This window comes from Rhinolophus hipposideros (assembly GCF_964194185.1).
Source record: "Rhinolophus hipposideros genome assembly, chromosome: 20".
NCBI lineage: Eukaryota > Metazoa > Chordata > Mammalia > Chiroptera > Rhinolophidae > Rhinolophus > Rhinolophus hipposideros.
Window position 1 is genome coordinate 51,302,133 of NC_138066.1, and position 21,940 is coordinate 51,324,072.

At 56.9% G+C, this 21,940-nt stretch overlaps 1 protein-coding gene across 7 annotated transcripts in view; it reads right to left on the reverse strand.

The window, feature by feature from the left end:
* The window catches only part of RBFOX3 (RNA binding fox-1 homolog 3), a 367,870-nt gene that overhangs the window by 160,465 nt on the left and 185,465 nt on the right, over nucleotides 1-21,940 (reverse strand). For all 7 annotated transcript variants that reach the window (XM_081029622.1, XM_081029631.1, XM_081029623.1 and 4 more), the window contains one exon: nucleotides 2,133-2,237. The gene's annotated coding sequence lies outside the window, so the exon portion shown is untranslated. The remainder of the gene's footprint in view (nucleotides 1-2,132; nucleotides 2,238-21,940) is intronic.

The following is a 21,940-nucleotide window of genomic DNA, read 5'->3' on the forward strand; positions in this document are numbered from 1 at the left end:
TTTCTTTTTCATCCACCTCCAATTACCCAAAACAGAAACAGCTAAGAAACCCTAAAAATGTCTACAAAACAACCAGAAAAGCACAGGCATGCTACTGTCACCACGGGCCTTGCTTTCCAGGGACAGAAAGATGTGCTTTCCTGGCATCTCCATGTGCTAACGAAAGTCATGGCCTGACCCCTTGTCTGCTCACAATTAAAACGGCTGGTCGCCACCCCTCCAGCACAGCCCTGAAACAAGCGGAGGGTGGAAGCATCTAGAAAGGCGCTCCCCGCCAGCTCTTTCTGCCTCTTCCCTCACTATCTTCCTCGCACTCAGCCTGAGTGGGCCGGGGACCCTGCTCTGAGCCACACAGACTCCTGAAAGGGCAGGGAGCCTCCGCTCCCGTTATGGGCTTTATTTCCACTGAGGAATTACACTGGAAAAGGCCTTTCTACAGGCTCAGCCTGAATTCCTTCCCCCTTCTGCCTCGGGCAACAGTCACCCTCCAAAGAGGAGAGATGCCCAGACAGGGTTGCGCCCAGCTGACCATCCGGGAGGCCTGGGCAGCAGGGGCTGGGCCAGGGGCAGTCTCACCAGGAGAAGCAGCAATACCACCACCACCAGGCAAAACCCGGAAGGAATCGAGCCAGGCCCAAAGCTCTGGGAGAACTTTCTCACACTGGCCTGCAGGCAGCGGGCTGCGGTCACCGCCCCAGCTGTGAGCCTCGGCTCTGCCACTTAGGAGCTGCTGGCAGTGACCTCCCTGCACCGTTCCCCACCCCCATTGGAAGGAGGACAAATCTCGAGGAGTGTCCCCACTTGGCACCATGGTGAGAATAAACAAGACAGGAACTAGCAAGCGCTCAGCCTGTGTTAGCTGGTAGCCCGCAGCCCAGAGCCGGCTTGCACACCTGTGCTATGGCTGCACGCAGAGCCTGGGCACACCTATCCTCAGAAAGTTCTCCTGCCCCTTCCTGCTCTGTCTGTCAGTCCCTGGGACCACGCCTTTTGCGCAGTATTTCTAACTCAGGCTGAAGCAGGCCCACCAGACGCCAGGGCTGGGGAAGGAGAGGAGGAGAAGGGGCCTTGCTGGGGATCCTCTGAGGCCAGTTCCCCTTTCCCTTCCTGCTGCCGAGGAGGCGCAGGAGCAAAACCCATGGAGAAAGGGAGCAGGTGGGAAAGGGAGACAGCAAAGCCAAGGAACCCGCCACGTCCCCAGGCCAAGTGCCACCTGAGCTCCGCCGGGACCACAGCCCTCCCCACCAGTGCCTCCGAGGTCCTCCATGGAAACCTGAGCTCAGTCCTCAACCCTGACAGCTGGGTGCTGGACCTCGGGGAGCAGAGGAGAGGCTGGGGTGCAGGGAGCCCTCGCCCCTCTGGGCCCGGCTGCCACGCTCTGGGATCGCCTGGGATAGTTTGGCCCTAGGCCCTCTTGAGTGCCTTTTCTTTGATATTTCTTAACCCACTTTCTGTCTTGGCATTGGAGCCAGGAGGAAACCTTAGCCAAGGCTATGAATAGGCCGGGCCATCCCTGGGGAGGAGCGTGAGCTCATGCCTACAGCACACGTGCCAAGCATAATAAAGTTTTCTGAGTCTAAACGCAGGCTGTGCCACGCTGGGCACGGAGGCTGGGCCTCGGGGAGCTGAGCAGGATCTGCCCCTGACACTCGGCAGAGCTTTGGGCCACCTGTGCCAGAGCTGGGCCCTGTTGGGAAAGGACCTGGCTGCCACGCCGTGTTTCCAGCCTGGTCAGACCTGGTGGGAGTCGCCACGCAAGTGGGGGAGGGATTCCCAAGATGGCATGCAGTATAAATGACTCCTGTAAACAGCGGGTTTAATAAAAAGGCAGTGAGGGAATTTATGGGCGACCCAAAGATAATTAAAATTATTTATCCACTTACCCCCCTTGTCGGCTGATCAGTCTATTAATTATCTATTATACACTCGCTGATTTGCATTTTAGTGAAGGGACAGGAAAGAGCAGGTGAAAAGCACCGACGACGGGTCCGGGAACCAGGTGTGGGAGCAGGTGTGGACCCTCCGCTACCCACACCACTCGCCCACGCACACCCGTCCAGACCACATTCCTGCTCTGACTGCTGAGAAGCCGGGGTCTGAGGACCCGAAAGTTCAGTGTGAAGGGTACGCACCTGTTTGTAGAGTGGGAACTCCTAGGACAGGCTCGCGGCAGAGGGGCCAGCGGACCAGCTCACGGGAAATGCTGGTAACCGTCCTCTGGCAGTTCTGACTTAGCGCTGCATTAGAAAAAGAAAACACCAGAAAGAACCCATTTCAGTTTCTGATGATCTGGAGCACATCAGACACACGCTCTCCCGCGCTCTTGATTAAAAGTATCACAGGACAGACTGTCATGGGAACGGCGTCTTTGAACACTGCACACGAGAAAGCTTTAGGCTGGGAGAAGCTGCAACAGACGCCCCCAGCTCTGCCACCACCCTGCGCTGAGCCTCACAATACGGGAAAGCACGCTGGGACACGGAGTGGGGGTGGTGTCCGACCGGCAATGACCAGACTGACGGTGGGATGTCATGTCACCTGCTCCCAGCATGGCCCCCCCTCTGCTCTCAAGACAGCGGAGCCTTGTTGGGGGTAAGGCTCAGCACCAACCCCATGACCAGCCCGGGTTCCCCAGCACCGGCCACATTCCAGGCATGTGGAGCTGCGCAGAGCTGGCCAGGACCTGTGGCAGGTGCAGACCTTGAAGTGTCTCTAAACGCTTGACCCCCCTCCCCAAAACCTGCCAGCTTCACTGCAGCCAGCCGTGGGGGCCAACTCCTTCAAACAAGTCTCTTATCATTCATCTATCTACCTATCTATCTGTCTATCTATCTGTCTATCTATCTATCTATCTATCTATCATCTATGTATTATCTAATCTATCTTATCTATCAGTCATCTATCTATCACATATCTATTATCTATTTATTTATGCATTTATCATCTATCTATTATCTTATCGATTATCTATTATCTATCAATATCTATCACTATCTATTATCTATCTATCCCTCTGTCATTTATCAATCATCTATCTCTCTAATCCATCCATCTATCCATCTCATGACGCACAGTTACGCATAGATAGGTGGGTAAGTAGCTCCTACTGGTTCAGTTGCTCTGAGTCCTGACTCAGAGTCTCTCCAGGTTGCACCCCATAAACACAACCAGAAATGGCACTGCCCCCCACCATGCTCCGGGGGAGGAGCTGTGCCCCTGCAGTGGCATAGAAGGGGTGGGGGAGGAGGCAGCGAGGGGCCAGCTGTCTGCCTGGGAACAGGGACTGCAGCGTCAGAAGCCAGGCACACACGTCCTCGAGTCTCTGGAAAGTGATCCTCTGGCCCCAGCCCGGCTTCCGCGTGGGCCTCAAAATCCGTTTCTGGCTGTCAGAGCCGAGCTCCCTGACGTTTGCAGGACAATCTCTGCACCCACCCCCCTCTGTTTCCCACCCCTCCCCCTTCCTGGCTATCGCTTCCCAATTCTGATGATGAATCAATAACTGCAAAGCAAAAGCCACAGTTAGCAGCGTTGCTGTACCGGAACTAATCGTTTTCAGAATCGATTCGCAGGGTTGTGTGTGTGGAGCGGTGGGGCCACGTCCCTGGAGCCCCTGCAGCCCCAGGGATTAGGCACACCAGGAAAAGTCCCAGTAGACAACGAAGAGGGGGGGGAAGGAACGGAGGGGAGTCGAGGAAAAGTGCAGAGTTTTAAAAGAGGGGGATCGGAGGGCCTCAGTGACACAGAGAATGAGGGCAGCCACACACGTGCTCAGTAAGGGCCTGGTGAAGATGTGAGGAGACCACAGCCTAAGACTCTGGCATGACCGCGAGCGAGGGCAGGTGTGGACATCGGGAGCTCCCAGGTGACGGGACCCTTCCCGGGGGGGACACATGCCCTCGCCCCACACAGCACACGCGGCTCAGGCCAGGAAACCTCCTGCCCCTCTGAGCACAGAAAGACACCAGGGGTCTCGGGCTCACGGACTTAAGATGTTATTGGCCTAATAAACCATGTTGTGGTTGCCATCGGGTCTTCCTGGGGCTGGAGCACATGACAGCATGGAGATAGGAGGGGCAGATCAGGGAGCTTAGGATAACAAAGTCTCTCAGAACCTTCTTCCACGCTGTGACCCATTAACCCTTCCAGTGATCCGAGAGGGAAACTGAGGCACATAACCCCTGGAGAGTCTGCCCCAAGGTTCACGTCCTGCACACTGGCAGACCGGGGCCCATGTGCAGGGCTCCAGCTGCAGAGCCCAGCTGTGACTACCACACTGTCCTCTCCCGCTTGGGCCAGCCAGCGTGACTCAGTTTCCCCACCTGCAATGTGAACTCTTCAGTAGCCAGCCCCTCTTGCACAACCCCAGAAACCCTCAGCAGCAGGATCCTCAGTGCGGGTGCAGCAAGTGGGGCCGGGGTAAGCTGGACCCCATGCCAGGGGCTTGTTTAGCAAAGTGACAGAAAGGGGACAGGGGCCCTGGACACTTCCCAAGCACAAGTCCCAGGACAGCATTAGAGGGCCCAGTGCACTGCGCTGCATGTCACTCATCCATTCAGCCGTCACCTCCTGGGCCTGTTTCCTCGCCTCTTCCCAGGCTGGGTCTTCACCCCAGGCCCCCGACAGACTCCCAGGCAGGCATTTGGGTGTGGGAGGGGCAACGCACAGAGCCTGTAGATCAGGGGACCTGACAAAGCCAAGGTCCGGTGACATCCTCAGGGCAGAGGGGGTGGGGGCGGGGTCGTCTTTTCTATCTGGAGACGGACTTGGCTGGGCCTGGCACCTGCTGTTTACATCACTTGCCCAGACCCTTTGCTTCCACTGGAAATCCCTGGAGATCCTGTGGCATCTCCCCCAGGGAAGGAGGTGTGTGAGCCCAGGTCTTGAGCCCACCAGGTGCCCCCCAGCCCAGGGGGCTCCCCTGCCCGTTACCTCTCCTCCAGGAGCTGCCCTGTGGCCAAATGTCTGTCTCTCCACCCTCAGGAGGCAGCTGTTCATCCCCACTGGCATCTCCACTCACTCTGTTTCGAGAGTCAGAGGGTCCCACGCCGCCAGGCCCAGCCTGGGGGCTCAGGCAGCCGGAGAGCCTCGGAGGGCAGCAAGGGGTCCGCCCACGCACGGGCTGCTCGGGGTTTCAGCCACAAGTTCACAGCCAGCATCAAGTGGGGCACCCGCGGCGGCGGCCTCACTGGGAAGTGCCGCGTCAGTGACCGGTTTTCTTTTCTTTTTTTTATTTTTATAAAGCAGAATGGTTTCATGTTTTGCTCTAAATCTTCCTGGGGTACAAACTGCTTTCCCGAGTGAGAGAGTAGAGGGTGCAGTAATTGACAGTCCCCCAGAAACATGCAGGACCCCAAACCTGCTGATAAACAGAGGAAAGATGAACAGAAATTGGGGGAATTCAAACTAAAGCCAGCTGCCATTTTTGAGCGCTCTTCTGGACCAAAGTGGACGAGACTGGCCACCTGTGTCAGTGAGGATGGCGGGAGCAGACAGCGCCACACGTGTTGGAGAGCTGTTGTCAAGACCTGAACGTCCCGAGAGCGGGCCACACACAGATAGGGGCATGTCGACACTGGGCGCCTGAGCACGAGAGGGCAGTCGGAGACCCACGCGTGGCATCCTCTGAACCAGCAACACTTTGCAAACCACAGAAACGCTCCTATAGGAAATGGGATGAAGACCAAGGGCATGTTCCTGAGATGGATTTCTCAACAGCAGCTAAAAGGAATGGACCAGACACATCCATCAGCATGGGGGAGCCACACAAAACAACACTGAGCAGAAGGAAGATGCAGAAAGATGCCGGGACGTGCATTTTAAAAGGCGTAAAACAATATGTGGTTCATGGTTACATGTGTGTAAATGCTTTTTCAAGGGACAAAAATAACGGACACCAGACATGCTCAGAGCTGCCTGTGGGTGGGGGTAGGGCAGGGAATGAGGGGTGCTCCAGGCCTCTGTCTGAAATGCTTCATTTCTTTCTTGATAAGACCAGGCAATGTAACAAAATGCTAACCTTTGTTAACTGAAGGTGGAGGAATAAAGATATGCATTTTATTTTATCTTAATTACCAACATTCTCCAAAAGATTGTTTTGAGATGAGCGTGGTTAGATTGTAAGCCCCTTGAGGGAGCAAGAGACCGTGATGACAGGCAGGTGGCCACTCAGCAGGTAGCGTGGTGTCTTACACACTCAGTGGCTCAACGGAATCTCCTTGGGGGGTGACCTGGATGGCCGAATAGATGAGTGACACATGCAGCCATGTGACGCGGGGAGGAACGGGGTTTTCCCTCCCACTCCTTCCATTTAAAGGACAATAAACTAGTCAGAACGTTCCTTCTGCTGCCCACTGAGGTTTTCTTTAGAAACAACCAGGCTGAGCAGACCGGAAGTAGGAGCTGCCCCACCGGACCCAGGATGGAACCACGTCCCCAGCTTTCTAGACTCCAGACCACTGGGGCGTCTGAGAACTCAGCTGCCCACACACTCCTCTCCCTGGAAAACTGAGTGCAGAGCACAGCTTCCTGGGCACCCAGGCCCTGGTGTCTGAGCAAAGCCTCTTCACACTGAGTAGGTGCCAGGGAGCTCTGGGCGCTGACATGGCTTCTCCCTCTCCCTGGTGAGCAAACATCTTCAAGCACATGAGGAACCCAGAGCAGACCGGTAAACAGCCCACCTCCCCCAGACCCCAACCGACAGCGGGTGGGGAGGAGAGCGAGCCCCGCGTGGAGTTGGGTGGTCTGCAGGACAGCCACTCTGTTAGAGATGTGGCCTCCTACATGCTTTTCTGCAGGTCTGCGAGTGTGCTGACACCTGGCCTTCAGGGCCACAAAATCCTCAACATGATTTCCCTGACAGCTGCCGTCTGCCTTCTCCGGGGCTGCAGTGTCACACTTGCTCACGTCTTCCAGGCTCCTGCATGGCAGGCAGATGTGTGCCCAGCTCGAGCGTGCCACGGCCGGACATATGTGCGCTCGGCTAGAGTGCATCGAGGCGGGCAGACGTGTGCCAGGCTCTGGCTTTGCTCTCACACCGTCAGTGTTACAAGCTAATAAAAGCTGCATGATCAAATTCCGGGTCATTACTCCAGGAAAGGGACCCCTCTGTGGTCGACGACGACAGTTTCAAACCAATTAAAACAAGCCTGGTGTTTCTGCGGGCTGCCGCCGTGCCCGCCACCCTGAAGGTCTCTGAGGGCCCATGCTCTCAAGGAGCAAGATGCACGAAATGGTAATGGGGACACTTAAATGCCACGCCAAGGGGATTCTGGTAAATAAGGTCACACGGAAGAGGCTGGGGGAGAAGTCTCCTGAGCCAACCCTGGAGGAAACTTCAATAAAAACGAGATTGGATTGGAAACAATTCACTCTGCAAGGGATGGGTCTACAGGCAGAGCAGGGAGGGGTCTTCAGGGGAGGCAGTGATTTCATTTCCTATTAGTCCCCTTTGCTGATATGTGCCCTGGCTGTTGGCACCAGAATCAGCCACTGAGTAGGCTGGGAGAACTGGGGTGAATTTGCCAAGTAAAAATCGGAGAGGCTTGGGGGGTGCTGAACAGATGGGAGGGTTAACAACGGTAGAAGATTGGGGGGCTAGTGTGAAACTGTGGGGGACAGGGGCTGAGAAGAAGGATGGGGCTGTGTGGTGGGTTCACAGCTGTTTGGCAGCTGCTGAATTCTATGGGGTCCTATTTCAGGGAGATCAACTGTCACCCATGGGACAAATGGATCAGGCTCCAAGAACACTGCTCAGCGCCCAGGTCAGGAGTCTGGCGAGCAGACTCTAGCCATGTCGGGCAGCCCAGTGTAGACTCGGGGGGCAACCTAGTCTGGGCAACCACAGAGCTGCTTCTTTGTTCCCAGCCAGGACGGTCATCGTTCTGCCGACGCAACTGAAGGACCTTGAAACACGAGAGGGAGAAAAGAAGTCACCGGGCCAAACTGAAGCTCAGGGACTCAGAGCTCAGCGAGCTGGGCCGAGCAGCCTCCTCGTGCACCTGCCATTCCCAAGGCCCCCAAGATGCCGCTCCCTGCTCGCCACTCCCACCAAGCACACCTACGACGCAAGTAACAAACCTTGTTCCAGGTAGAGTGACCGGATTTAGCAAATAAAATTACCAGATGCCCAGTTACATTTGAAACTTCAGATAAACAACAAATAATGGTTCACATTTTTTGTATAAGTATACACCATGCAACATTTGGGATGTACTTATATTAACAATTATTCATTGTTTATCTAAAATTAACATTTAACCAGGCACCCTGTATTTTCACTTGGCAATCCTAGCTTCTCACTGTCTGATTGCCCAGCCTACACACCAACACACACATACACACACACACACTCGGACATATGAGTACATGCGCGCGCACACACTCTGACATATATGTACACACACACATACACACTCTCACATGAGTACATGCACACACGTGCACACTGACATGAGTACATGCACACATATACACACTCTCTCACATACGAGTACATGCACACACACACACCCTTCGAAGAAGAGAAAGGAGCTAACACTTTGCGAGGATCGGCAGGATGCCGGCGCTGCCCTCTCCTCTCTCCTTGAACCCTCCTCCCACCACCCCCACCGCCGTCACCATTCAGACAGAGCCTGGGCTCTGGGGCTGTCACTGTCCAGGCTGCCCGCTCAGCACACAGCCTGACAGAAACCGCAGACCCAGGTCACTGGCATTCCAATGTCTGCAGTTTTTCCACCAAACCAGACCCGATACATCAGGTTTCAGATGCTTATTTCCAGACGAAGTGTCCACTAGGAAGTCACTATCGATTCTGCAGTCAAGTCAATGGATGACGTTTGAGGCCTTGGCTCAGGCCCACACCAACCTCAGCGCCAGAGGCAGTTACGAGTGACGCCCTTGGTAGTCGGGGCTGCCTGGCTGGGCGTACAGGTCAGCACACCTGCCCTCCACTCGGGGGAGGGGAGGGGTGGTCCGCGCCCACCTGGAGGGCTCTCCTGCAACCAAACCCTGAGCACGTGTGGGAAGCGACACCAGTGCACGTGGCAGGTCATTCCAGAACAGAGGATTTTCCTCCCCTGGACACCTAGGAGGGGACAACGCTGTGCCTTCTGGGGTTGGGGCAGGCCTGAGATTGTCTGCAGATTGGCAAGTTGTCCCTGAACCCTTGACTTTTCCTTATCAACTACTTGCTTCCCAGGTAACCGGTAGGTGGTTTCGATGCCTGCTGTGTGGTTAGAAATCACAGACTTTGGGAGGGAAAAAAAGAAAGAAGAAGGAAGGAAGGAAGGAAGGAAGGAAGGAAGGAAGGAAGGAAGGAAGGAAGGAAGGAAGGAAGGAAGGAAGGAAGGAAGGAAGAAAGGAAAGAAGGAAGGAAAGAAAGAACTGCCGTCATTCATGAGGCCGAGGTGAGTCTCATGGCAGCCCTTCTTGTTTCCTACCTCGGCTGTTCTCTCGTGGGGAAACGATCACACCTGGCTGACATATTGTGCCCTTTACGTCAGCAAGATGGCTGTCATGCCAGACAATGACTTCCATGTCTTAATCAGTGGGTTTCCGGATGATCTCCTAGAAGTTAAGCTTACCCTCTGTCATTTCCAGACATGTCTTTTTTCCTCTCCTCTGCTAAGAACAGTCGTCTCAGGGGTTGGAAAAAGCCCCAGCACGTGGTCAATCAGTCACCACCTCACCGACTGCTTGCCTGCTGCTGGCTTGTGAAGAGATGGAAGCTTCTACCTGAGAGCTGCCAGCGGGACCCTTGCGAAGGACTGCGGCTAACTCCTTCATGAGTGAGACACCAGTGCTGGGCCTGATGAGCTGCATGGTCCAGGTGGCAACTATTTCCCCAGTGGCCGAGAAGAAACCCAGAGAGGGACGGAGCAAGCCACAAGGAAGAGGGGATGCAGCGTGGGCCAGCCAAGAGCCAGGGAGGGCTGCTACAGAAAGCCCCCACCGCGGCCAATGCCCCCTCTTGTTTCACATGGTCGCCTCAGCCCCTTTCAATGACAGGTACAGACCAGGAGCAGTCTGAGCACTAAATCGTGATGTTTTCATTATTTGCCTGATGGGGTTTTACTGGAAAATTTTGTGCCAGGAGTTGCATTTTGAAATTTCCCGTGGAGGGAGGGAAGGCGTGGGGCGGCATGGGGGGGCGGGGGGGAACTGCCGCCGGATTTTGGCTCTTCCTGAGACAGCCCACGGTGTACGGAGCTGGTTTAATTATAGGCAGGTTGTTGTTTTTTAGGTGACCTACTTCCCAGATGGTTGTCCCCGCGTGTCTTTACTGTCACAAAGTTTTGACATACCGCAGCCATGAAGGAAGAGAAGTCACACTGTGTCACCAAAAAGCGGAGGGAAGCCGGGGCTCAGCAGCCCTCAGCGGAAGGAAGAGGAGAGAAAGGGAAGAGCTGGGCATGAGCAGGTGGGAGAGAATGACGGCTGGACAGGCTCGTCCCGGCCCCTGAGGAAACACATTGGCCTCTCTGTGCAAAGGCTCTGGCTGGCCCAAGCGGCCATTTCCCGGGGGGCTGGGCCATTTGGGGGCCCGTGTCTCCTGAGACGTGGGCAACTTCTCGTGACAGGCCTGCTTCCTGTGCACTGCAAATGTGGCCTCTGGAGTCCTTGGCGTTGCCTCTGACCCCAAGCAGCAGGACCTCACAGGATGGGCAGGCGCTGCTGGCACCCCAGCTCGTCACTGAGACAGCAGCTGGGGCCAGAAGGAGGGTCTGCTGTGCGTATGTCTTGCCCCTACAACCTCGGAGCAGAGCTGCTGTTTGCAGCAGAAATGGCCCCGAGGAACCACCCTCTCGTAGCACAGGCTGGCTGTCGCCATCACTGATAGGTGAGCGGAAAACAGATTCTTCCGGCTCCCGAAAACCACCTTCTCGGCACATGCAGAGGATGTGGCACTCGGCCAAGAACTCCCATTGCCCCGGCATTGGCTCCTGAATGTACCTGGTGGCACGGCTGAGGGAGGCCACTCCAGAGGCACGAGGGCGTGGGAGAGGCAACCGCACAGGCCAGCAGCGCCACAAAACACCCCTCACCTATCTGATCGATGCCCTTTGTTTTCATATTCAAATGGGCTATGAACCCAGGTGGGCTTAAAACCCCACTGCGCCCAAATGAGGTGCTGAGGCCCCTGGCCTTCTACAGCCACATTCCGACCTACAAAGGCCAGCGACCCCGGGTCCCCACCTCATGTCCTCCCTGCGTGAAATGTCCACCGTCGATGCCAGGGAAAGAAAACCAGCAGGAAGCCCGGACCCTCCTGGGGCTGCAGCAGATCTTAGTGTCCTGCTCCCGCCCCCACCCCACCACCGTGCCCCCCAAGCCCTGCAACACACCCCCACTCCGCCAGGCAGGGACACCCAGGCTCTGCAAGGCACACAGGAGAAACAGCGACGTCTAATTTTCAGTGAAGAGCAGGTGAGAATGTTCTCGTCAGAACGTGTGCTGTGTGTGAGCTGTGAGCCCGTGTCCTGGCGGGGAGACGTGACCAGGCAGAGGAGAGGGGAGGAACAGGCTTACTGAGAGCTGAGCAGCGCCGAGAGCCTGGGAGGTGGGGACGAGTGGTGCCAAGGAACGGAATCGAGAGCCTGAAGGAATCTATATTCTAATTCAGGAGCTCAAACGAAAACTTTCTGTGACTTGTGCTCAACTTGACATACATGCAGAAAAACGATGGGGTAAGGAAAGAAGAGGGGGGTGCAGACAGAGAGGTACGCGGGCACACTGGCAAGGGTGGCCTCCGAGCCACGCTCTGGGGGCAGAGATAAACATGAGGCTGGAGCAGCGGGCTCGGCCACCAAGCACGGGGAGGGGGCGCAGTTCTGCAGAACAGCCCATGTGGGCGGGCGGCAGCGCCGGCAAGGAGGTTATGGTCTCACTGAGACTGTAATGCCTGGGGGCTGGGGAGAACGTGCCAAGCCTCTAAATGAGATGGCGCCAGCAGCGTGCCCAGGCAGAGTTCCCAGCACAGAGCCTGGCACCCAGCAAGGCCCGAATAAAAGTTAGTTCCCTTCCTCTCCTTCCCCATGTGGAGCGTAACCGATTGGGGGCAGTGGATAGGTGCACTAAGGACCTGTCTTCTAAGAGAAACTTGCTTCCCCAGGAATGATGACACGTGTGTCATGCAGCCAAGTGTCTCCGGAGAGACACGCCCAGGTGCCAGGCATGCCCCCGGTCTGCAAAGCCCCCACCGCACCTGTGCACACACCAACTTCTGGAGGGTCACCATCCAGAGCTGTCTTTGGGACCTCACAGAGGGTCTGTGACACCTTGTGGGTTAAGTGACAGTGCTGCAGTTTCCAAAGTCCCTTGCCTGGAAAGCCCCTTCCCAGCTCTGGCACCAATTGTATACACAGCCCAATTGCAAAGCACCCAGAGGAACGTATGAGGTTGGCTGGCACTGGGTGTGGACGGCTGGCCCCACTCGTCACAGGCATTAGTTAGACAGTAAGAAGCACAATGGGTGACGTGCTGGAGGGACGGAAGTGGGGGTGGGCTACCAGGCAGGCCTTCCCCAGATGTGGGGCTCCCACAAAGCTTTCAGGCCCCTAAACTTTGGTGCCATCCTGATGCCATGGTCATAGCATTGGAAATAACATGTGACAGACACGAGCACAGGTGTCCCCGCGCCACAGCCCACAAGAGGGATGGATGCTCTGCCACACTCACGCCCCCGGGATGGTTTGGCCTGGGATGGAGACCCGGGTGCCGGTTCCTGGGCGCCCACCGTACAGTGAGTCACGCTCCTGATCTGGCACACTGGGCAGTGGGGAGGCAGCACGTTGTGCAGCCAGGAGAAGGGCCTGCCACGGCAGCTGCGAGGCCGCCAACACACTGGCACCCTGCGGCCACACCTGCCCGCCCACCTGCACCCTCCCCAACCCTGCTCTGGGGAGTCCACTCCGGGCCGTGCTCCTGTGCTCCACGCTGCCAGGACTGCAGAGGAGGCGGTGCCCCTGCTCGGCACCCCTCTGCCCCCGCCAGAGATGACTGCGTGCCGAGAGCTGGCGAGAACGGCGTGCTCTGCCCGTGGCCGGCGGTGCGTGGCGCGATGCACCAACGTGAGCCCAAAGCAAGTTCGCTAATGCACAGACACAGGCGGCCAAGGACACCAATGGTGTGGCCTCGCCGCGCTGTCCCGCAGGTGAGGCGGGATGAGACATCAGGGACTTGCATTTCCGGCCTATTTGCAAACCTACAGGCACCCGTTTCTAGGAGGAGCAGAATCATTCAAGTGCCCGTGTGCTGTGGTGCAGCCTGGGGAAGACGGGCTGGGGATGGGAAGCCCACCTCTCGGAGCCCTCCCGGGGGTGCTGCTGGCCCCTTCCCAGATCCTTCTGCCCACCACCCATTGGCACTGTGGGTCAGGCCCGGGACTGACGGGTACTGGCGACCATTCCTGCCACCCTCTCTGGGCCTCCCTGCAGAGGAGCAGAGGGAAGTGAGCCACCCACCACACTGCAGGGGGCTTGGAAGGAGCTGGCAGTGGGGGCCAGGGTGGCTGTCACTCCCAGGACGGAGCGACACAGATAAAGCACGTCCTCTGCTTCCAGAGCAATCCGCCATGGGCCAGTGGCAGCCCTGGAGCCGGCTGACATCTAGCAAATGAGTGGAGAGACGCTGTTTTAGCTTCCAGGGCACGCACACGCCGCTCCAGGGAACCTCAGGGGCCCAGGGATGCCTCCTAGGTGAACTCCATTTTCAAGGGTTAGTGAGGAGGTGCAGCTGGCACCAGGCCCTCCCCCTGGCAGCTCCCAGTTCTTGGGGGAGGGGCATGTGGTCACCTCCTGCCTCCCTGGCGGCAGCCCCTCTGGTAGGCGGGCAGGCAAGCGTTTCTGCGGATGAACCTGCAGGTGTCTGGCCTGTGACCCCCAGCTCTGCTGCCTGGAGTTCCTGGGTGGGGGGAGAGGCAGCTTTCCCACCGCAGTGCAGCTCCAAGGCACCACCTGGCAGAGCGAGGCACCTGGAGGAGCAGGTGCTCATTCATCAACCTCACAGCCCAGCTCCCACTTCTTTGCCTCTGGACATGGAGAGAAGAGGGGGGAGAACTAGGCAGCCACGAAAGACTGCCCACAGGCCTGTGTGCAGGGAGGGAAGGATGGGGCCCAACAGGGGGCCCCCCCACCGGTGTCCCATGCATCCAAGAAGGGGGTCTGTAGGAAACATGGGGGGAGGTCACTCGGCCGGCCGGAGGGCCTGGGACACCGGGCACACGGCCCTTTGTACATAATGTAGAAACCTTTCAGGGACACTGAGGCCTGAGCCACCCCCAACCCTGCCCATTCCCGCTGTGTGTGAGCCCCACACAAGGCAGCAGCCGTCCAAAGAAACTGAGTTGAATAAGTATGGCCACAGGCGAGCTGTTCTTACCTGAGCCTGCCCTGGGAAGACAATGATGGGCTCATCCCTGGGAATTCCACAGGTGGGTCTGGGTGCCCTGTTGGGCCGGGCCTTCCTGAGCCCAAGCGTGGTAGGAATTTGGGGGACAACTTGAGCCATCTTATAAAAATATGTAGCTCCAACCTCAGAGGGACTCACCCAGTGAGCCCAGTAAGATGGGGAACCTATTTATTTCCAACGTCACCTACCCAGCCGTTTTACATTCGCCCAACCAAATGGCCCCTTAACCTCAATTCTCTGCTCATCCTCAGGATGGAGGCAGCTCCTTGGAAAGGTCACTCAAGACCCACCCCTCCCCAGGATGTTACCACCTGCTGTCCCTCACAAATAAAATAAAAGACAAAAAGAACAACAGAAATGTAAGTACAGCTGCCGAGACGACCCCCCCCCCTCCCTGCTTTGAGCTCCAACCTCTTGGATATTTATTGTTCGCCCCCTCCTAAATCACCCCTGATGGCTGGCCTTCTCACACTCCATCACGGGGAGAGGCTGCGTGAGCCTCAGTTCCGTTTAGCTTGCAGAAAAAGGAGCCTCTTAGGAAAAACCCGCCCGGGAGCTGTCCGATGCTGAGCTGTGACGTGATGGACGATTATGGACCATCTGCACTTTCAGAGGGGGATAGATTTATGAGCGGGGGAGACAGCTAGAAGAGTGTCCATTACTGTAACTCGCTGCCCTCTTCAGACATTCTAATCAGGCACCCTTTCCTCCTGCTGAAAAGCCCACGCTCGCTAAGAACTGGCAAGAAGGGAAATCAATGACATTTTTCTGGGGTAGTGTCCTCCCCCAGCAGGGCTGTCCGAGGTGTTAGGGGTACAGCATCAGGCGGCTGGGGGGGGACCCTTTGCCTGGCACAGCAGGTTCCCCATCAGCATCTCCTACTGCTCTCCATCCCACCGAGGCTTCTGACTTCTTGCAACTGGTGTTGAGAAGATAGGAGGTGTCTGTGTGGCCCTCCCGTCTCAGCCCCTGCACAGACCTAGTGGAGATTTACTGACAACCAGGAATCATGCAGAGGGACGCAGCAAAAACATCTGGGTCTTCCAGGTAGGCCGTGCCAGTTGATATTTATGTGCACGGGGAAGGGACTGAATCTCAATGGGACTTGGGCCCCAGGTCACGCGCTAAGCTGGGTGCCTTCTGCACACTCACTCTTAAGAATCTTACTCCTGTTTTACAGGTGAGAGAACTAAGGCCCACGAAGGTGTGTGGCAGAGCCAGGTTTCCAGCTCGGGTCCACCCGACCTTCTGGCCTGCGGCCGGCCGAGGAACCTGTCCCTGCCAGAGGCAGCCAGCCCTCTGCCCCCCCAGTGCTCCCCCAGCAGGACGGCTCAGGACACTTCCCAGGGGTCTCCCACTCTCTGACATGGCTCTGAAGTGAAGAAGTGAACAGGAAACACCCAGGCTCTGACCCCCAAGCCTCAGCTCCCTAGAAAAGACCTCCTACAAACACACAAAGAAGCCCCTTCCATTTCCACAGCACTTCAGCGTTCACAAAGCATTTTTACACTTACCGTGTTTTCCCAAAAATAAGACCTAGACAGACAATCAGCTCTAATGCGTCTTTTGGAGCAAAAATTAACATAAGACCTGGTCTTATATTATATTATGTTAGATAAGACCGGGTCTTATATTACAGTAAAATAAGAGCGGGTCCTATATTAATTTTTGCTCTAAAAGACACATTAGAGCTGAATGTCTGGCTAGGTCTTATTTTCGGAGAAACATGGTACCTAATCTGACCACTGTCCTCTGCAGTAGATAAGAACAGGTATTTGCATCACCACTTTAAAGATAAGAAAACCAAGGCCTCGAGACGTCAAGTGGCTTCCTTGAGGCCACACAGTCGGGCTGGGCTCAAGCTGCGTTTCCTGGCCCTGTTTAGGGCCTCTCCCCGGAGGCTGCTTGAGCATTTCCCTCCATGGGGACCTGCCCTCTCTCTGACTCTCCCTCTGTAATGCCTGATCTTCTCTCCCTGACCACCCCCTCCTGGGTCCACACCCCTCCCCGAAGGTTAAGTCACCGGGTACTAGCAGAGCCTTTGAGAACTCTACCTGGGGACAAGTTCAGAGACTCCCATTCAAGACCCTGGGAATCAGGAAGTGGCTGCCAGGACCTGCCACTCTCTGAGATGGAAGCTGGGGGACTTTGTGGTGACACCAAGCTCAGCAGTAATGAGCCGCTGCAGTCGGGTCTGAACTGGGACAAGATCAGGCTGCAGCTGAGGACAGCAAAAGTTCAGCGGAACTTGTTTTTTTTCATTGCTTTTATTTATTTTTACTTACCATTTCTTAAAAAAAAAAAAAAAAAAAGTCAGCTCTACCTGCCTCGCCCTAGGAGCTCACCTGTGGCTTTTTCACCTGGCAAAAGCCTTCTGTTCCTGCCGCGCCCACTCTGCCCCCAGACATTCACTTATTCCATCACTCGCTCATTTGTGCAGACACGGAGGGCAGGACCTTACCTCGCACTGGGGGTCGCACCTGAGCTGAGCTGGGTGCTAAGGTGGAAGGTAGTCAGGGGAGGAGGGGGTGGGAGGGCTCTGCCTGGGCAGGAAGCAGGCGGTGTGTCTGGAGTGGAGAAGGGGTGGAGGCGTGGCAGGGGGTGAGGCTGGATTGGTGAGCAGGGGAGAGCACCCGTTTTTAGAAAACCTTCCCTAGGGCTCCCCCTGTGCTGAGCCCCTCCAGGGGCTGCCCGTGAGGGCCCCACCGTCCATCACAGCCCCCGAGGGAGGGGCTACCTTTCCTCTGGATCAGCTAGCCGACCTACGGTGTGCGCCTGACGTCCTATGGCTGAGCCGTCCAGTCCCACAACCACCAACACATGCGCCTTCTGAGCACTTGAAAGATGGCCAGTACCTGAGGAACTGAATTTTTTATTGTATTGCATTTGAATGCACTGTCGTGTAAATGGCCAGCATTTTGATCAGCACGGCTCTGGGCAGTGGGCCGCCCAGGCCACTTGCTGCGTCTCGCGCTGCCTGACCCCACTGGGGTCAGCCCCTGGCTGACGAGGTCTCGACAAGACCCTCCCGTTGCAAAGCTCTGAAACCGGAGCGAACTGCTGGCCCCCAGCCCTGGAAGGGGTGTGTCTGGCTCCAGCCTGAGACATTTGGCTTCACCTGTGCAAACAGCAGCAACCTGATGAATGGCCCGTGCCTGCACTTTGTGAAATTAAATTCTTGGCTTGGACTGAGCAGCATGGGGATAAGCTGCCCAGGGACAGGGACAGGGCACCACACCAGGAGGGAGCCCAGGCAGCAAAGGGCTCAGGCTCCGGCCCTGGCGTTTGCCACACGTGGGACGGGTGGGGGACAAGGCAGGCAGAGAGCTGAATCAGCAGGTGCCCCAGGTATTGGCTGGAGGGGAGCAAGGAGGAAAAGTCTAGAATGCAAAAGCGAGAAGGGAGCCAGAGCAGGGAGGGAGGGAAGCGCTGGGCAGGAGAGACGCCCACGCCCACCCAGCACCTCCCAGGGCCCAGCCCCGTCACGGCAGGGCTCTTTCTCTGGCACTTTCACACCAGCTCTGACCTTCCCACGAGCGCCTCCCGCCTCAGACACAGGAGCATTTATGGACCCCTATTATTTCCAGCCCAACTCTGCTCTCCATGGAAACTAATTCCCCTCCTGTTTTATTATTATTGTCATCTTCATTAATGCTTGATATGATAGCCTCCATTACAACCATCCCAGGGGCTCCTATGAAGAGCCGTTTGCCCAAATGCACCCTCCACCCCGGCCAAACTCCCGCTGGCGACCCGTCCTCCTTGGGGGGAGGACGAGGGGAGAGTACCTCCGTGCCTCTTCTCACAGTAAAAATTACTGCCGACGATATTATATGGTCTCGCCATAAACGCGAATCACCTCGGAGAACTCCTTCATTACAATCCCTCGACACAACGGGCAGTCGTTCCAAACCCGTGTCCTCTCCCCCTCCCCCTGGCAGGGAGGCTCACAGACCCCATGGGGGCTCTCAAGAACGTCCTCTGGTCCAGGCCTCTCACTCACAGAGCCTGCGGAAGCCCGATGGCCGTCCCTTGGCTGCCCCTCTGGGGACAATCGGAAGAAAGGCGCAGGTGCCCTGGCCCTTGCTAGACTGGCCCCCTCACTCTTGGTGGGGCTCCGTCTATGGCCTCCCACCCATTCCTCTTCACTTGGTCCCCCCTTTAAAGAAGTGGCAGGTGTGGTTATGGGGACCTGCCCTGGAGGCCGGCTCCTTCTCATTCCCTTCAGCCCGGACTTCCAGCATGGAAGAAACCGCTCACTCCAGCGGGGTCTCTGCCATGCCCCTGACAGAGCCAGAGCTCAGCCCACTGCGCCCGCGCCCCCCAGGGGCAGTGGGCCTGTGACTGACCTCTCCATCTGCAGCTGAGAAGTTGTTACCCTGGACTATCAGATGAACCCCAGAAACTGTGAGTGTGCACACGTGTGTGCCAGCGTTTATGTGTGTGCACATGTGTGCACACGTGTGTGGTCAACTCCACCTTGGCCTGGACCACACCTTCTCTTTCTCCTGTCCCCCTTGGCACCCAATGGGGGTGCCGCTTAGGGGACCCTCATTTAGCTGAGAGTGAAGAGAGTATATGGGGTCACGCTGCTTTTGCTGTTGGGCAGGGGGTTCACCCTGGATGGTTCTGGAATGGCCCCAGGACTACCCGGAAGTTCCCCTCGGCTCGGCCCGGTTTCCCCCCACCCAGACCCCAACTGTCACTGCCCAGCCCCGTGCGCCTGCACCGTGACGCTGCGTGTGGTGGTTTTCTCGGAACTTTGCAGAATCTTCAACTATTTCCGAAGATCTTTAAATAGACGAGGGAATATTCAGGTTTGGCTGCACTTCTCCATTTCTCATGGGTAGAATTTCCAGGGGGAAGGAGTTGCATTTTTGTCTCCCCAGCACGCCGACTCTCACCAGTTCCACGTTCCCAGGTGGGGAAAACCCCGTCCACAGGGGAGGTAGCCGCCATGGGCTCCCGGTCATGAAGTCGTGTGGCAGACTGAGGCCTGGGGAGGGTCTTCTCTGGGCCTCCTGCCCCTGGAGCCCCCTGCCCACGGCGGCTCCTCTCCAGGCTCTCCCCACAGAGCCCTGACTGCTGCGACAGTCACTGGTCACTCTGTCCAGCTCTGACTCATGCTGTCTCTTGGGTCCCTACACTATTTCATTCTAGTGTTTGGGGATTCTTTTTTTTCTTGAGTGTGTATCTTGTCCCATTAACTAACATGTATACTCATATATTTTCTGAAGTTAAAAAATATTTCAAGCTTCCTCTGTCATCCCCAGGCCCTAAGCCTCTATCTCCAGCTACCTGCTGGGCACGCCATCAGATGGCCTCCTGCCCGCGACCCCCACCCCACCACGATGACTTGACTCATGTTCAAAAAGCAAGAGCGGCCCCTTTTTCATGGCCCCTTTTTCTGTTCACGACAAGCTTCCCCTGAGCCTCGCTGACGGGGAATCTTGCTATCACGTCTGCCTCCCTGTGTCGCCTCTACTTTCCTTCGCATTTTCACCTCCTCTTCAGCTCCACTGCCCTCCTCACCGCGGGGCTTGGTGCTCAGTGGCCTGCCTGGTTCTCCCTCCTGCGTCCCGTCACTCCCACCTCTGCCTGTGCTGTTCTGCCACCATCCAGCGCCAACAAGACAGCCCCCCAGAGCCCCCGGTGGGCTTCCCACGGAGGCACAGGCAAGATTCTCAGGGGGTTCAAGGCCCACGCCAAGCCGCCCGAGAGCCTGGATCCTGCAGCCTGAGGGTCACCAGGCACCTGCTCGGCGTGCCTGCAGGATGATTCCAGCAGATTCCTGATCTCCAAAGTGACGGAAGCTCCCAGAAGCCAGGCGTGCTGTCACATTCCTCCTGAATGTGTTCATGCTGTCACTGCCCCACTGTCCACATGGTGCCATGTGTGGTGCTGGAGACCCACGCGTGAGCCGAGGCCCTCTGTGGGAGCTGCAGGGAAGATCCCAGAAGCCCATTTCACTTCGACTGCTTTGCCCAACGCCCTGGACGTGAGGACCCTGGACACATCAGGGTGAAGAGTCCTGCTGGCTCCCAGAACCAGTCCTCCCCTGCCTGGCCTGGTCACCTCAGCAGTGTCGGCCACCCCATGACGGATGGTCACCACCCAGCAATTGGACTGTTCTGTTTGCAGTTCCAGCTCAGGTCTGAGCACTCACAAGCCCAGTCAGGGGCGTGCGTTTGATGAGATGCCCCCAGCCTCAGGCCGCTCTGGGAGCAGGTTCATGGCTGCTGGGCACATCCACTCCGGCCCCAACCCCTGGCGGGCACAGGGACAGGTGGCCCCCGAAGCACAGAGCAGGTGCGACCCGGCCCCTCTCAGTAGCCTGTAGCTGCCATCCCTCACACCCCCAGCACCACTTCCTTCCTGTCTGCTGCTGTCTGGCTTTGCCTCCTGTCTCCAAATTGGAAGTCAGTCCAGCCATTCAGGACTGGAATTGGAGCCCTAGGAGGGAAGGGGCCATTTGTAGCTCTTTCATTTTTTTGATGCTGCTGAGCAAAGCAGGGATCAGGCTGAGCACAGCTGTCAGGGAGGCGGTGGCGAGAAATCAATACACTGTCTGGGGTGGGGAGAGGAAGGGGAGTTACAAGGAGCCTCGGGGTGCCGGGAGGAAGGCCTGCTCCAGCGCCCCCAGCACCTGAGTCAATAAGCTAAAATGAGAAGGGAGATTGGGAGGGCAGGAGGAAGGGGAGAGAGGGAGAAACAGAGACAGCAGACAGACAAAGGCAGAGAGATAGGAAGTGCGAGAGACAGAGAGGAAAACAGGGAGAGAGGCAGAAACAGAGACACAGACAGAGACAGCGAGACCGCAGACCCTTCAGGAGGGAAACGGCCCTCAGGAGCCCACCAGGTGGGAGGCGCTCATCAGCTCACAGGCTCAGCAAGGGCGCTGGCCACCACCAAGGAGCTTGGAAAAACATTTCTCTTCTCCTCACCTGCTGCCATTTTTACCAAGTTGCCATCGGGCTCTTTTTGTCCTGAAGCCCACGCTGGCCACCCGGGTATTGGGAGCTGCCGTGGTTTCACTGTCTCCTGTTGCACAGACACAGACCTGTTTCATTCCCACCCCTTAAATCGATACCTGATGTCATGTCATCCAAAGTCACTACTTTTACCCCAGAAAAAAATGGAGACAGTGCGTTCTAAGAAGAGACCGGAGACAGAAGTCTTTGCTTAGGAGGCTGCGCACTAAAATCCTGCTGGGAGCCACTCGCCGCGGCATCACCCAACTGGCTCTGCCGTGTCCGGCTCGTGTCCCGGCTCGGGGACGAGAGTGTCTGGAGGGGAAGGTGCACTGAGACTGTGCCATGACCCCAGAGGGGCTTGTCTGGCAGGAAACTGCTTCTCTGCAAAGACTACACTGACCGTCAGCCCACACGAGGGAGAGTTCCAGAGGACGCAGCCCTCCAGGCCTCCTGGGGCCTCTGCCTGGGCCTGGCGCCATCTCCTTGGGACCCCGCCCCCATCATGATCATGCAGTGCCTCCTTTTGCTCCTCCAAACTCCACTCCGACCTCCACAGCACC